The 16,768-nt window shown below is 44.7% G+C and overlaps 1 protein-coding gene across 2 annotated transcripts in view; it reads left to right on the top strand.

Moving 5' to 3' along the window:
• The first annotated feature begins 7,921 nt into the window (after positions 1-7,921).
• Positions 7,922-16,768, top strand: part of CTCF (CCCTC-binding factor) — a 43,629-nt gene continuing 34,782 nt past the window's right edge. The window contains exon 1 of one of the 2 annotated variants that reach the window (XM_056527284.1): positions 7,922-8,111. The gene's annotated coding sequence lies outside the window, so the exon portion shown is untranslated. The remainder of the gene's footprint in view (positions 8,112-16,768) is intronic. The other variant, XM_056527283.1, reaches the window with a different exon arrangement.

The following is a 16,768-nucleotide window of genomic DNA, read 5'->3' as shown; positions in this document are numbered from 1 at the left end:
GAAGGAAGGATGGCCCGGACCACCCTGACAGGTAGGGGGAGAGAAGCGGGTGGCGGCGGCCTATGGCACCGCAAAAGCCACTGCAGTGCATTGATTTAAAGCGCCCGCTTTAAATCAATGTTCTGCAGCGGTGTCGAGGGGGGATAAATAGCCGATAACTTATACCGGAATATCGGTATAAGTTATCGGCCCTAACCTCCACCGATTATCGGTATCGGCCCTAAAAAAACGATATAGGTCGATCCCTAGTCTCTAAACTGTAGCTCTCCAGATGTTGCAAAACTGCAAATCCCAGCATGCCCAAACAGCTGTCTCGGCATGCTTGGAGTTGTAGTTGCGTACCTCCAGCTGTTGTATAACTACATCTCCCAGCATGCCCTTCGGCGATCAGTACATGCTGGGAGTTGTAGTTTTGCAACAGCTGGAGGCACACTAGTTGGAAAATACTGAGTTAGGTAACAGAAACTAACTGAAGGTTTTCCAACCAGTGTGCCTCCAGCTGTTGCAAAAGTACAACTCCCAGCATGCACGGTCTGTCAGTACATGCTGGGAGTTGTAGTTTTGAAACAGCTGGAGGTTTGCCCCCCCCCCCCCCCATGTGAATGTACAGGGTACATTCACATGGGCGGATTTACAGTAAGTTTCCTGCTTGAAGTTTGAGCTGCGCAAACTCCTAGCGGGAAACTCACTGTAAACCCCCGCCAGTGCAAATGTACCCTAAAAAAAAACTACACTACACTAACACATAATAAAGGGCAAAACACTTCATATACACCCCCTTACAATGTCCCCCCCAATAAAAATGAAAAAGTATTGTATGGCAATGTTTCAAATTCGGAGCCTCCAGCTGTTACAAAAAACAACAACTCCCAGCATTTCCGGACAGCCACTGACTGCCCAGGCATGCTGGGAGTTTAGCAACAGCTGGAGGCACCCTGTTTGGGAATCACTGGCGTAGAATACCCCTATGCAATCCATAATTTAGTCCTCAAATGCGCATGGCGCTCTCTCCCTTCGGAGCCCTGTCGTATTTCAAGGAAACAGTTTAGGGCCACACGTATTTCACGTATTTCCGTACTCGGGAGAAACTGCACTACAAATTTTGGGGGGCTTTTTCTCCTTTTACCCCTTATGAAAAGGAAAAGTTGGGGGCTACACCAGCCTGTTAGTGTAAAAAAATAAAAAAATTTACACTAACATGCTGGTGTTGCCCCATACTTTTTATTTTCACAAGCGGTAAAAGGAAAAAAAGACCCCCAAAATTTGTAACGCAATTTCTCCCGAGTATGGAAATACCCCATATGTGGCCGTAAAATGCTCTGCGGATGCTAAAAAAGGCTCAGGATTGAGAGAGCGCCATGTACATTTGAGGCCTAAATTGGTGATTTTCACAAGGGTGGCTGATTTTACAGCGGTTCTGAAATAAACGCTAAAAAATATATATATACCCACATGTGACCCCATTTTGGAAACTACACCCCTCACGGAATGTAACAAGGGGTATAGTGAGTCTTAACACCCCACAGGTGTTTGATGAATTTTCATTAAAGTTGGATGGGAAAATTAAAAAAAAAATTTCTTTCACTAAAATGCTGGTGTTACCCTACATTTTTAATTTCACAAGGGAAAATAGGAAAAAAAAGCCCCCCAAAATGTGTACATTTCTTCTGAGTAAGAACATACCCCTCATGTGGATGTAAAGTGCTCTGCGGGGGCACTACAATGCTCAGAAGAGGAGGAGTGCCATTGGGCTTTTGAAGAGAAAATTTGTCCGGAATTGAAGGCAATTGTGTTTACAAAGCCCCCATTAGGGATCGACCGATATCGATTTTTTTAGGGCCGATACCGATAAACTGTGGAGGTTAAGGCCGATAGGCGATAATTTATACCGATATTCCGGTATAAATTATTGTCTATTTCTCTACCCCCCCCATGAAGCCGCTGCAGATCATTGATTTAAAGCGGGCCCTTAAAAATCAATGAACTGTAGCGGCTTTTGCGGTGTCAGAGACCGCCGCTGCCACTTGCTTCTCTCCCCCTGCCTGTATAAAGCCCCCCTGACTTATAATACCCCCTGTCCTGTGCCCCTCATATATAATGCCCCATGTCCTGTGCACCTCACATATAATGCCCCCTGAGGGTGCAGAACAGGGGGCATTATATGTGAGGGGCACAGGACATGGGGCATTATATATGAGGGGCACATGTCAGGGGGCATTATATGTGGGGGCACATGATGGGGGCATTGTATGTGAGGAACACAGGACATGGGGCATTATATGTGGGGGTCACAGGACAGGGGGTATTATGTATGAGGGGCACATGACGGGGTGATTATATGTGTGGGCACATGACAGCCCACCCCTGTCATGTGCCCATATAATGCCCCCCTGATTTATAATACCCCCTGTCCAGTGCCCCTCACATATAATGCCCTCAGGGGGCATTATATGTGAGGGTACAGGACAGAGGGTATTATAAGTCAGGGGGGCATTATATCGGCACATGACAGGGGGGGCTGTCATGTGCCCCCACATATAATCCCCCCTGTCCTGTGTTCCTCACATATAATACCCCCTGATATGTGCCCCTCACTTATAATTTGCCCGTCCATCCATACAGTGCCCGAGCAGTGCTCACCTTTCTCACACGCTGCTACGTTCTTGTACTGTGAGTGAGAGCTGCAGGGACGTGATCTCTGGGCGCCGGCGCGATGATGTGATGTCATCACGCCGGCCTGCCGTGGATGGTGTCCCGGCGGCTCTCACTCCCACTGCAAGAATGAAGCAGCGTGAGAAAGGTGAGGGAGTGGAGGAGCGAGACAGCTGACATCTCCCGCTCCACGATGCTGTCAGGCAATTGCTCCGCACAGCAAAACAAGGCGTGCGCACGAATCGCGGGACTTCAGTCCTGGCCTGAAGTTCAGGGCCGGGACTGAAGTCCCGCGATTCGTGCGCACACCTTGTTTTGCGCATTATCGGCAGGTTAGAAGCAGATACCGATAACGGAAAAAAACGTGAATATCGGCCGTGCCGATAATCGGTCGATCCCTAGCCCCCATAGTGCCAGGACAATTGAACTTTCCCCACATGACCCCATTTTGGAAATTACAACCCTCAGGTAATGTAATAAGGGGTACAGTGAGAATTCATGCCCAACAGGTGTCTGGCAGATTTTTGGGACAGTGGTCCGTGAAAATGAAAAATGTAATTTTTCCTTTGCACAGCCCACTGTTCCAAAGAACTGTCAAACGCCAGTGGGGTGTAAATACTCACTGCACCCCTTATTAAATTCTGTGAGGGGTGCAGTTTCCAAAATGGGGTCCAATGTGGGGGGGGTCCACTGTTTTGGCACCACGGAGGGCTTTGTAAATGCACATGGCCCCTGATTTCCATTCCAAACAAATTATCTTTCCAAAAGCTCAATGGCGTTCCTCCTCTTCTGAGGATTGTAGTGCGCCAGCAGAGCACTTGACATCCACACATGGGGTATTTCCATATTTAGAAGTAATGAGGTTACAAATTTTGGGGGTCATTTTCTCCTATTACCCCTTGTAAAAATGTAAAATTTGGGGGAAAAAAAGAATTTTTGTGAAAAAAAAAAGTTTTTTTTATTTACACATCCAACTTTAACAAAAAGTTGTCAAACACCTGTGAGGTGCTAAGACTCACTGTACCCCTTGTTATTTTCCTTGAGGGGTGTAGTTTCCAAAATAGTATGCCATGTGTTTTTTTTTTTTTTTTTGCTGTTCTGGCACCATAGGGGCTTCCTAAATGCGACATGCCCCTCCCCCCAAAAAAAAAACATTTCAGCAAAATTTGCTTTCCAAAAGACAAATGTGACTCCTTCTCTTCTGAGCAGTGTAGTGCGCCAGCAGAGCACTTGACGTCCACACATGGGGTATTTCCATACTCAGAAGAGATGGGGTTACACTTTTTTTTGTGGGGGGGGCATCATGGAGGCTTCTTAAATGTGACATGCTCCCCAAAAACCATTTCAGAAAAACTCACTCTCCAAAATCCCACTGTCGCTCCTTCCCTTCTGAGCCCTCTACTGCGCCCGCCGAACACTTGACAAACACATGTGAGGTATTTCCTTACTCGAGAGAAATTGGGTTACACATTTTAGGAAGATTTCTCTCCTTTTACCCCTTGTAAAAATTCTAAAACTGGGTCTACAAGAACATGCCAGTGTAAAAAAATGAAGATATTGAATTTTCTCCTTCAATTTGCTGCTATTCCTGTGAAACACTAAAGGGTTTCACAAACCTTTTGAATGTCATTTTGAATACTTTGAGGGGTGCAGTTTTTATAATGGGGTCATTTATTTTTTTATCAAATTTGTTTTTATTTTTCCATAAGAAACAGAACAAGAAACAGTGGTAGACACAGCTACCAATCAAATAATTGACTTGAACACGCATCAAAATCTTATAGCATGAGAATATACAAAATCCTATCTTATGAACATGCAAGGAAAAAAAGACAAACAGAGGAGACTTAGAAAGATAAAAAAGAGAGAAGTACACAGAGGAAGGGGAAATTTACGGGGTATTTCTACTAAGAAGGCCCTTCAAATCCACTTCAAAACAGAATTGGTCCCTGAAAAATTTCGATTTTGAAAATGTTGTGAAAAATAGGCAAATTGCTGTTATACTTTGAAGCCAAAAAAATTTCAAAGTCCAAAATAGTGCATTTTTGGTCAATTTTTATATCATGAAAAAATCAATAAGTCCTATCAATGCAAAAATGGTACCGTTAAAAACTTCAGATCAAGGCGCAAAAAATGAGCCCTCATACCGCCCCATACGCGGAAAAATAAAAAAGTTATAGGGGTCAGAAGATGACAATTATAAACGTATTAATTTTCCTGCATGTAGTTATGATTTTTTCCAGAAGTACGACAAAATCAAACCTATATAAGTAGGGTATCATTTTAATCGTATGGACCTACAGAATAAAGATAAGGTATCATTTTTACCGAAAAATGTACTAAGTAGAAACAGAAGCCCCCAAAAGTTACAAAACAGCGTTTTTTTTTCCAATTTTGTCTCAATGATTTTTTTTCCGTTTCACCGTCGATTTTTGGGCAAAATGACTGACGTCATTACAAAGTAGAATTGGTGGCGCAAAAAATAAGCAATCATATGGATTTTTAGGTGCAAAATTGAAAGAGTTATGATTTTTTTTTAAAGGCAAGGAGCAAAAAACGAAAGTGCAAAAACGGAAAAACCCCCGGTCCTTAAGGGGTTAAAGTGACAGTGGTCAGATGTGCAAAAAATGGCCAGCTCCTACACTGAAAATTGGCTAAGTCCTCAAGGGGTTAAAGGGATACTGTGCCCTTAGAAATCTTATCCCCTTTCCAAAGGATAGAGGATAAGATAACTGATCCCGTGGGGTTCCGGCCTCTGAGAGGGGGGTCTCTGGCGCGGCACTGCGGTCACCCATTGCATAAAGCAAACTCTGCTCCGTGACGGATGACGGGCGACTACAGCCATCACGCCCCCTTTATTCATGTCTATGGAAGGAGGCGTGACGGCTAGTACATAGTCATCCTAATCCCAAGCTTCCATGTTCAAAACGCTGCTGTGCCGGCACACGCAATTAGACATCTTATCCTTTATCCATTGGATAGAGAATAAGATGTTTAAAGGAGTACTCCGGTGCACACTTTTTTCATGTTATCCCGTCCGGGCTGCAAAATACAAGAAAACGCACTTTCTCTTACCTGCCAACGAGCCCCCGGAGCTCCGGTACAGGTGTTCGGTCCCCGGACTGTATTCTTCTTACTTCCTGTTAGCCCAGCACGTCAAACGGAGCTTCAGCCTATCACTGGCCGCAGCGATGTTCCGCCTCGGCCAGTGATAGGCTGAAGCTCCGTGTGACGTGTTGGGCTAACCGGAAGTAAGAAGAATACAGCTCGGGGACCGAACACCTGTACCGGAGCTCCAGGGGCTCCTTGGCAGGTAAGAGAAAGTGCGTTTTCTTTTATTTCGCAGCCTGGACGGGAGAACATGAAAAAAGAGGGCACCAGAGTACTCCTTTAAGGGAGGAGTACCCCTCTAAGGCCCAAATGGGCTGTGTCCTTAAGGAGTTAAAATTGGGGCAATTTTTTTGGCAGGATGTCACTCCAGCCCAGATCAAACTTTGAAACTTCTTAGCCATTCTAAATAACGAGCACCATTTTGATATACTTGAGGTCATACATGACCTAAACTCCGGCAAACTGGGGCAAAAATAACTTTATATAGGGTACGTTCACACGTGGGTATTTTCTGCTGCAGATTTGCTTCAGCAGATTTTGCTGCCCAATGACTTAAATGAATAGCAAAATCTGTAGCAGAAAATCTGCATGAGTGAATGTTCCCCTTAGGCTAGGTTCAGACTACGGAATCTCCGGGCAGAAAATTTCCGCCCGGAGATTCCGAGTTCCGCCTGCGCCGACTGAATTAGTCGGCGCTAGGACCGCGCGGACACTGCAGTCTCCTATAGACTGCTATGTGTTCCGCTAGGATTTCCGCCTGAAGAAAGAGCAACCCCTTTCTTCAGGCAGAAATTTTCTAGCGGATTTTTCATCCGGATTTTCCGCTTCACAAATTCCGAAGTGTGAATTTGTGAACGGAAAATCATTCACTACACTATGCATTATAGTATGCGGAATTTCTGCCGGAAATTTCAAAGCGAAAATTCCGGCGGAAGGTCCGTAGTCTGAACCGAGCCTTACACATACAAACAAAAATTCCTGTACCTGTATGGCAGTACAAATATATCTCATGTTTCAAAAGGGATGTGCAACTCGCTGGCCTTGAGTTACATATACCGTAGTTAGGCTAGTTACATATATGAGGTGTCCAATTCTGGCGAAACTTGCCACAACTGTTGTGTATCGTATGGCGTCCATTATTTATGATCGCCGGACAGATCTTGCTGCGTTCCCCTGTCTGTGCCGGTCTGGCGAGTCCAATCATCCGGCGTCTAAACGGAGACGCCGGATGATTGTGAACTGTCCCATTCAAATGAATGGGATCAGTTCTTGCTTCATTTTTCCTCCGATGCAGGACTGAGGACTAGAGATGAGCGAACTTACAGTAAATTTGATTCGTCACGAACTTCTCGGCACGGCAGTTGATGACTTTTCCCGCATAAATGTGTTCAGCTTTCAGGTGCTCCGGTGGGCTGGAAAAGGTGGATACAGTCCTAGGAAAGAGTCTCCTAGGACTGTATCCACCTTTTCCAGCCCATGGGAGCACCTGAAAGCTGAACTCATTTATGCAGGAAAAGTCATCAACTGCCGAGGCGAGAAGTTTGTGACGAATCGAATTTACTGTAAGTTCGCTCATCTCTACTGAGGACACATATATGTAAAGGAAGCCTTAGCAGTGTGTATATATATATATATATATATATATATAGATAGACACACACACACACACACACACACAGGCCTACTACACGCCATACTGGTAAATGCAGTGATTCCCAACTAGGGTATCATTGTTGTGCTTGCTGGGAGTTGTAGTTTTGCAACAGCTGGAGGCACTCTGGCTGGAAAACACTAGGCCAGTGTTTCCCAACCAGGGTGCCTCCAGCTGTTGCAAAACTACAACTCCCAGCATGCCCGGACAGCCGTCGGCTGTCCGGGCATGCTGGGAGTTGTAGTTTTGCAACAGCTGGAGGCACCCTGGTTGGGAAACACAGCTCTAGGCTAAGGTAAACTTCTATATCCTGTGTATGTAGACAGACACACACTCCCCCACGTCACGGCGTCGGCTTTCAAATTTGGCGCTCACACATCCATTCAGCTCCAAGGCGCCTCTCGCCCGCCCCATTTGCGAGACTACTAGCCCCCACCTCCCGCGCGGTTATGTAGTTCACTTCTGCGAGCGTATCAGACTACAATTCCCAGAAACCCTGTGTTCCCCGCCTTTGTCTACGCATGCTCCGTAACGGAAGATTCCGCCATCTTGTGAAGCAGGGGTTTTGGAGAGATTAAACGGTGAGCTGGTTATCGTCTGGCGCCTCCGTTTTCATCTGCCGCCGGTTGTGTAGTCTGGATCACCTGAATCTTTCCGAAAAAGCAGAAAAAAACAAAGAAAAAGCTGCTCTAGAGAGGTAAGGAGAATTAAAAACGCTATTTTGCAGGAGCTTTCTCCGGCCTCTAGGTGTCACGATGGGGCTCCGGTGCGGGCGGCTGTTGGGGGTGTTTGTCTCCCTCTATCGTTATTTCTATTTTGTAAAATGTCTGTAGTCCGGGCCTGAGAGCGCGGTCTGTGAGGAGATTAGGTGCTGTGCACCCAGGCGGCCGCTAGGACGGGGCTGGGCTGAAAGATGGTGCTCGGAGTCATCCGCGCTCCTGGGCCTGACCTCCATTTTCCCCCCTCGGCTGCTTTTTATTTCTCCCCATTTTAGTTTTGGCGGAGCATCCAGCACTATCGCGCCGCTCATCAGCCGCATGTTTTTTTTTTATATTTTTTTAATGCGTTTTATTTCGTGCGGATTGTTATACCATGTATATTTCTGACGTGTATTCCCGCGCCTTGGCATCGACATATTTTTCGTTTATTAATACATTTATCGTGGAGGGGATAATAAAAAAAATAAAAACCACGCCTGTGTTCCCGGAGCCGTCCATAACGCATCCTCCTACTGCTGTGGTTGTGAGGCGGGGGGAGGCTCCGATGCTGCTGGGATTTCAGAAGCCGCCTTAGTGCGGGACGTTACGGCGCCTTATTGCGACCTTGATTTGGCGGTAATGCATCACAGTGAACAGCTCCCAACCTACCGTCCTCACACAGAACAGCCGCCTCCCCTGACTGGAACGGAAAGAAGCTTCGCACAAGGGGCAGAATAGCGCGGGAGAGGGTTTATTGCAGGGGCTTTGGTCGAATATAATAATAATAATAAACAAAAAAAAAACTGTTCTGCATTTAGAGCTAGTCTGCCCTTGTTTTATTTCCTTTTTTAATTATTTTTTTTTATTTTTATAAATGAAAGGTTCACAATGTGTTTTTATAGGTTGGGTTCTCCCTACTTTCCCCCCCACCTTTTATGTATAAGATTTATATCCCCCTTGAAAAGAAAACAGATACTTTATACATCCAAACAGCAGAATCTGTTTCCCACTGATTTAAAATTAACAACTTTTTTAAAAAATTTTTTTTAAACTTCAATGTGTGTTTTTGTGGGCCAGATATAGTGTAATTTAGTATGTATTTTTGTATTAATTTCAATGAGCCGACCGGAGTCAAACTCTGAAAGTAGCCCTTATATGGCTATAATAATAATGACGTTTATCAAAAGTTGCTGAGTTGTCCATAGCAACCAATCAGATCGCTTCTTTCATTTTTGACAAGGCCTCTAAAAAATAAAATTTTTAAAAAAAGATCTGATTGGTTGCTATGGTCAACTTTTTTTTTGTCTGGACAGGTTTTGATAAATCTCCCATTATGTCTCCAAAAGGCAAAGTTAAAATGAACGTGCAACAAAAACTTGCTGTCGCCATTTAGGGGTTAAAAGTTGTGCAATAATGGACAATGAATATGGGTTAATACATATCCCCCAACCTGTATTTATTTGGTTGTCCAGTACATTTTATGGTAAGGCTGCTTTCACACTAGTTCACCCGTTAATAAACGTTCGTTATTATGTATTGTTAACGGATGCTAACAAACACCCCTTATGACATCCGTAATGTACGGACATTTTAACACCTCTGCCTACAGACTCCCACAGCCAGGACTACTGCTACTCCCATCATAGAACAGACTTGTTTCCATGATGGGAGTAGTAGTTCCCCGGCTGCGGTAGTCTGCTGGTGGCTGGGGAGGTTACTTTAGTGTTTGTACTACTACCCCCATCATGGAACATTCTTTTCCACGATGGGGGTTGTAGTACAGGGGCTGAGGGATTAATCGCACTGGGTCTCACTTCTGACATCCGATCAGAAGTTATTAAGCAGGGGAGCGGGCGGCATGGTCCGCAACCCTGCGATGTACACAATGTATTTTTTACTTTAAACTTTAAATTCCCCGCGGGAAGCCCTGAATGGCCGGTACTGAGGAGTCATTCAGGGATCCCTGCTGGGTTTTTAAAATGGACAATGTGAGGGGACATATGTATATTACAAGTGTTGGGGGGGGGGGGGGGGTCATAAAGCGCTATATATCTAGCCCCCAAGCGCACTAATAAAAAATGACCCCCGCCAGCGCATAATGTGACCTTTCGGCGCATTTGTCCGAATTTTCTATTGCAGCGCTATAGGGGACAAGTGTATCTATCAGATCGCATCCAGCAGCTGCCGGCCAGATGATCCTGATAGATTTACTATTCATTCATATCATCAGCGGCTGCATATGCATATAGATGTGCTGGGGGGCAGACATATAGCGTTATCTGCCCCCCTACAACGCTTCTATATGCAGTTGCTGTGCTATGAAGAATAGTATATGTCAGCAGCATCGGCTGCGGGATGCGATCTGACAGACATACTTGTCACACATAGCGCTGCACAAATGTGTTATGTGACAAGTATATCTATCAGATCGCATCCAGCAGCCGCTCGACCGATACTGCAGACAGATATACTATTCATTCATATCACAGCAGCTGCATATGTATATAGAAGCGTTGTGGGGGCAGATAACGCTATATGTCTGCCCCCCCCCAGCACATCTATATACATATGCAGCCGCTGATGCTATGAATGAATAGTAAATCTATCAGGATCACCTGGCCGGCGGCTGCTGGATGCGATCTGATAGATACCCTTGTCACTTATAGCGCTGCAATAGAAAACTAGGACAAATGCGCTGGCGGTGTCACATTATGCGCTGGCGGGAGGGTGTAGATATATACTCATAAATGCGCTGGTGGGGGTATATTATAAATGCGCTGGGTGGCTAGATATATAGCGCTCTATGCATCCCCCAAACAACACTTTTAATATACATATGTCCATTTTAAAAATCCCGCAGGGAGCCCTGATTGGCTCCTCGGTACCGGCCATTCAGGGCTCCCCGTGGGGAATGTAAAATATACATCGTGATTGCAGGGTTGCGGAGCATGCCGCCGGCTTAATAACTTTTGATCGCATCAGGTGTCAGAAGTGAGACCCGTTGCGTTCAATCCTTCAGCCCCTGTACTGCAACCCCCATCATGGAACAGAGTCTGTTCCATGATGGGGGTGGTAGTAGTACAAACACTAATGTATCCTCCCCAGCCACCGGCAGACTCCCGCAGTGGGGAATTACTACTCCCAGCATGGAAACAAGTCTGTTCCATGATGGGAGTAGTAGTAGTCCCTCAGCACTGCATGAATCTACTGATGTCACCTCTTCTGAGCATGCTCAGTAAAAAATAACGTCCGTTATAATAATGGGCATTAACGGGTGTATTTACTAACGTATGTCGGCCATAGACTTCAATGTTAAAAATAACATAAGTTAATTTACCCGTTTCTTGTGACGTGCGAAACATGAGTGCATGTCACATTATTTATCCCGTCATAACTAACGTACGTTAGTCATGACGGGCTATAACGTGTGATAAAGGGTAAACGAAAAAAAACTGACTTGAATGGGGTTGTTTAACTTGTGTTAATAATTATCTTTCAAACGTACGTGTATTGGGAGAACCTCATAGGGTGAAAGCAGCCTAAGAAAGTGTATTTACAAAGTAACAATTGGTTGCACAAAATAAGCCCTCATGGCTCTTAACCCCTTAAGGACCGGAGGTTTTTCCGTTTTTGCATTTTCGTTTTTTGCTCCTTGCCTTTAAAAAATCATAACTCTTTCAAATTTACACCTAAAAATCCATATGATGGCTTATTTTTTGCGCCACCAATTCTACTTTGTAATGACGTCAGTCATTTTGCCCAAAAATCTATGGTGAAGCGGGAAAAAAAATCATTGTGCCACAAAATTTAAAAAAAAACGCTGTTTTGTAAATTTTGGGGGCTTCCGTTTCTACGTAGTACATTTTTCGGTAAAAATGACACCTGATATGTATTCTGTAGGTCCATACGATTAAAATGATACCCTACTTATATAGGTTTGATTTTGTCGGACTTCTGGAAAAAATCATAACTACATGCAGGAAAATTAATACGTTTAAAATTGTCATCTTCTGACCCCTATAACTTTTTTATTTTTCCGTGTATGGGGCGGTATGAGGGCTCATTTTTTGCGCCGTGATCTGAAGTTTTTAACGGTACCATTTTTGCATTGATAGGACTTATTGATCGCTTTTTATTCATTTTTTCATGATATAAAAAGTGACCAAAAATGCACTATTTTGGACTTTGGAATTTTTTTGCGCGCACGCCATTGACCGTGCGGTTTAATTAACGATATATTTTTATAATTCGGACATTTCCGCACGCGGCGATACCATTTATGTTTATTTTTATTTTTATTTACACTGTTTTTTCTTTTATGGGAAAAGGGGGGTGATTCAAACTTTTAATAGGGAAGGGGTTAAATGATGTTTATTCACTTTTTTTTTGCACTTTTTTTTTGCAGTGTTATAGGTCCCATAGGGACCTATAACACTGCACACACTGATCTTTTACATTGATCACTGGTTTCTCATAAGAAACCAGTGATCGATGATTCTGCCGCATGACTGCTCATGCCTGGATCTCAGGCACTGAGCAGTCATTCGGCGATCGGACAGCGAGGAGGCAGGTAGGGGCCCTCCCGCTGTCCTGTCAGCTGTTCGGGATGCCGCGATTTCACCGCGGCTATCCCAAACAGCCGACTGAGCTAGCCGGCATGCTTTCGGTTTCACTTTAGACGCGGCGTTCAACTTTGAACGCCGCGTCTAAAGGGTTAATAGCGCGCGGCACAGCGATCAATGCCGCGCGCTATTAGCCACGGGTCCCGGCCGTTGTTAGAGGCCGGGCCCGACCCTCTATGACGCGGGGCCACGCCGTGGCCCCGCGTTATAGATCGGGAGTGGACACATGACGTTCCAGTACGTCATGTGTCCTTAAGGGGTTAAAAGAGGAGGAGAATGCAAAGGAGAAAACTGGCTGTTTTTTTTTTTTAGGTGAAATAATGGCTGTGTAATATAGGGGTAAATTGAACCTACTGTATACACTAAACAGATGCTAAAGAAAACGGCTATGCCATACTGCAGAATTTGTTTTCCATTGGCTTTTATAACAATCTAACAGAATGCAACATATCTCTGTGCAGGAAAAAAGTGCAGGCTACTACACTATACAGTAAACGAGCTGCCCACAGCAACAATCAGTTTGCTTCTTTTGAAAGCTGGATTCTGGTTGTTCTAGGTAAATGCTCCACTGTTTGTTTGCACCAGATTTGATTAGTGTACCTGTCATTAGCAAAAAAAATGCGTAAAATAATGTAGAAAATAACATTATTGCCCATATTTATCAATCGGCCTGAAGCCTTAAAGGAGTACTCCAGTGCAACTTAACTTATAAGTTATAGGTCGCGGGGGGTCTGAGTGCTGGGGCCCCTGCAATCTCCTGGACAGGACCGCGGCAGTCTGCAGGAAGTGCAGATTCGTCCTCCGGCAGAAAGCTGCAGCAGACACGCCCCCTCAATTTATCTCTATGGGGTACATGGAGGGGGCATGTCGGCTGCCGCGGGGACGGAACGCCCCCTTTCCAGCATACTGCCGCGGTCCCGTCCAGAAGATCATGGGGGGGGGGCCCAGTGCTCGGACCCCCCGCAATCTATAACTTATACCCTATCCGAAGGATAAGTTATTTTGCACTACAGATGTACTTTAATTGTTTGTCAACTTTCACTTTACAAGAGCTTGTTAAAGGGGTACTCCAGTGGAAAACATATTTTATTATTTTTCAACTGATGCCAGAAAGTTAAACAGACTTGTAAATTACTTCTATTAAAAAATATGTCCTTCCAGTACTTATTAGCAGCTGTATGCTACAGAGGAAATTATTTTCTTTTTGAATTTCTTTTTCTTTTTTTTTTTTTGTCTTGTCCACAGTGCTCTCTGCTGACATCTGATGTCTGTATCAGAAACTGTCCAGAGCAGGAGAAAATCCCCATAGCAAACCTATGCTGCTCTGGGCAGTTCCTGACAGAAAAGAAATTTCAAAAAGAAAATAATTTCCTCTGTAGCATACAGCTGCTAAGTACTGGAAGGATTACGATTTTTAAATAGAAGTAATTTACAAATCTGTTAATTAAAAAATACTAAATAATTAACTGGAGTACCCCTTTAACACTGGGTTCACACTACATATGTAGTTTATGGGATCTGGTTGGGGGGGGGAGAGAGAAAACCGGCCCAAACCTTATTAATTTCCATGAGCCGACCGCAGTCAAACTCTGACTCCGGTCGGCTCATTGAAAGGCATTACATACGGGCCGGGTCCGGCTGGGATACAGGAGCGCCTGGTTTTCGCCCCCCCCCCCCCAAAAACCGGATCCGGCACCCGTACACTGCAAACGTAGTGTGAACTGGTCCTAAGATATGAAAGTTGAGCTGTGATTGGTTGCTATGGGAAAAAACAGACAAGTTTCAGGCTAATTGATACATTTCCCCTTTATATGTATATTTGTAATATACATATATTGATTAAAGTGTTTTTTTTTGTCCCTGCAGCTACTGCCTGTGTGTCTGTGAGAAGACCAAATGCAGGATATGTGGCTCTGTGACATACCCCCAGCTCACACAGTAGGATGATTGACAAGCCAGAAGACTGCACAGAGCCCTGCTTGTCCTGTCCTCACTTCCTGTATTTGGTCTCCTCACGATGACACCCATATAATAGCTGCAGGGACTGCATTTGTTCCATACAAAAATATACACGTTTTTTTTAGCCAATGTATATTACAAATATGCATTTAATGGTATTATCTACATTATATAATTTTTTTTTGCTTACAACAGATGCACTTTTAAGGAGTTATCCATGGAAAGAAAGACAAAGCTAATTTCTTCCAGAAACAGCCCCACTCTTGTCCACAGCTTGTGTGTGTGGTATTACAGCTTGTCTTCATTCACCTCAATGAAAGAGTTGCAATACCACACACAACCTGAGGACAGGTGTGGCACTGTTTTTGGAAAGTCTATAGGGGGGGGGAGCTGCTGTCTATAAGGGGGAATATAGGTATAAGTTATCGGCCTGAAGGTTCACAGGTTATCGGCTCTAAAAAATCTAGTGCCCACATATTCTAGTGTTTAACACATTGAAGGCACAGGGGGAGATTTATCATAACCTGTCTAGAGGAAAAGTTGCTGAGTTGCCCATAGCAACCAATCAGATCACTAATTTAATTTTTTAAATGGCTTCTGAATAATGAAAGAAGCGATCTGATTGGTTGCTATGGGCAACTCAGCAACTTTTCCTCTGGACAGGTTTTAATCTCCCCCACAGTGCTTACATTTATGCCCTGCACCTGCTGCAGAACATTGAAGAAATCTCACTTCAAAGCTAGTGAGTAATGGCTATAACCAGGACTCATCGCTAATGCCAGACCTTATTGATCACACTGATGCCTGGCATTTACCATTTAGATTCTGTGATCAGTCTATTTCGGTATCTAAAAGTTAAAATAAGCCCTGGGGTGGGTGCTGATCGGGGCCTTCTCAGTGTCCTGTTCAACTGAGACGATGCTGGAGGGTCTTCACTGGTCTGTTGTGCCGTCTGATCTTCAGTCTGTCAGAGCAGGCTGGAGAAGTAGAGCATTGGTAACAATTACTATACTATGCTTTAGCATTGAACAGCTTTTTTTTAAATGTATTTATATATATTTTTTCCAATCCAATAAAAAGTATGTCCCATAACTAGTTTAATTCCCCCTCCCCTTCCCATTCACCACCTGCGGAAGTGTTCTAGCTATTAAAATTCACAGATCTGCTTGAAGTCACACCAGAGAAGACCCTGTGATAATAGCAGGAGGCAGATAAGGAGAACTCAAGCCGCCATCTTGGCTGATCTGGACCCAGAGGCCGTGCCTTGGGCGATCAGATAAGCCACTGGAACCGCCGCTTTGCTGGCAACCTGAGGGGGTTAATGGCAGACATCAGCACGATGGCTGTTGTCTGCTATTAAGGTTGGTCCCTGGCTGCTGATAGCAGCCTGGACTCCGGATCTATGATGCAAGCACAACTCCTGCACTCTCTTTATAATTGTGGCGGGACTCGGGGTGTACAAGTACCAGGCGCCCAAGGTACGCTTGTACACCCTGTGTCCTCTACAGCTTAAAGGGAATTTGTCATCAGTGTCGCCCGAACTTGTTGATACAGGCAGGTAGTGCAGGGGACACGGATTATGATACTTGCCTATCCTTGATCTGTGTTTCCGTTCGCCTGTTATCTTTGATTCGATGGCAGAAGCATGCTGACGTCACTCTCTTCTGGACCCTGCTGTGAACAGGTTTGGGGAAGCAGCAGTGGTGACATCAGCGTGCTTAGTAATTTGGGCTGTTACCTCTGGCAAGGTCAATTTGTTGTGTGTGATTGACACCACAGATGTCCCCCAATCTCGGGTGCTATTTGCTGGTTACTTCAAATTTGTGTGCAGCTATGTAAAAAGTTAGTCTTCTAACATCTAAGGCGATGTTCACACACTATAATTTCTGCATGGAATTCTCCGTGAATTTATAGCCAATTCACTAGATTTCTGTAGGGCCACCTACACGTCGTAGCTCAGGACCCTGAGGTCAGCTGAGCCTGCTGTGAGACAAACTAAATGGGGAGTTGGGAATACCCCTTTAATCCCTTGGCCACAACTGCCATACATGTAGAGCAGATGAGTGCTCAGGAAT

The sequence above is a fragment of the Hyla sarda genome, chromosome 6 (genome assembly GCF_029499605.1).
Source record: "Hyla sarda isolate aHylSar1 chromosome 6, aHylSar1.hap1, whole genome shotgun sequence".
NCBI lineage: Eukaryota > Metazoa > Chordata > Amphibia > Anura > Hylidae > Hyla > Hyla sarda.
This window is presented reverse-complemented; position numbering and strand designations above follow the sequence as displayed.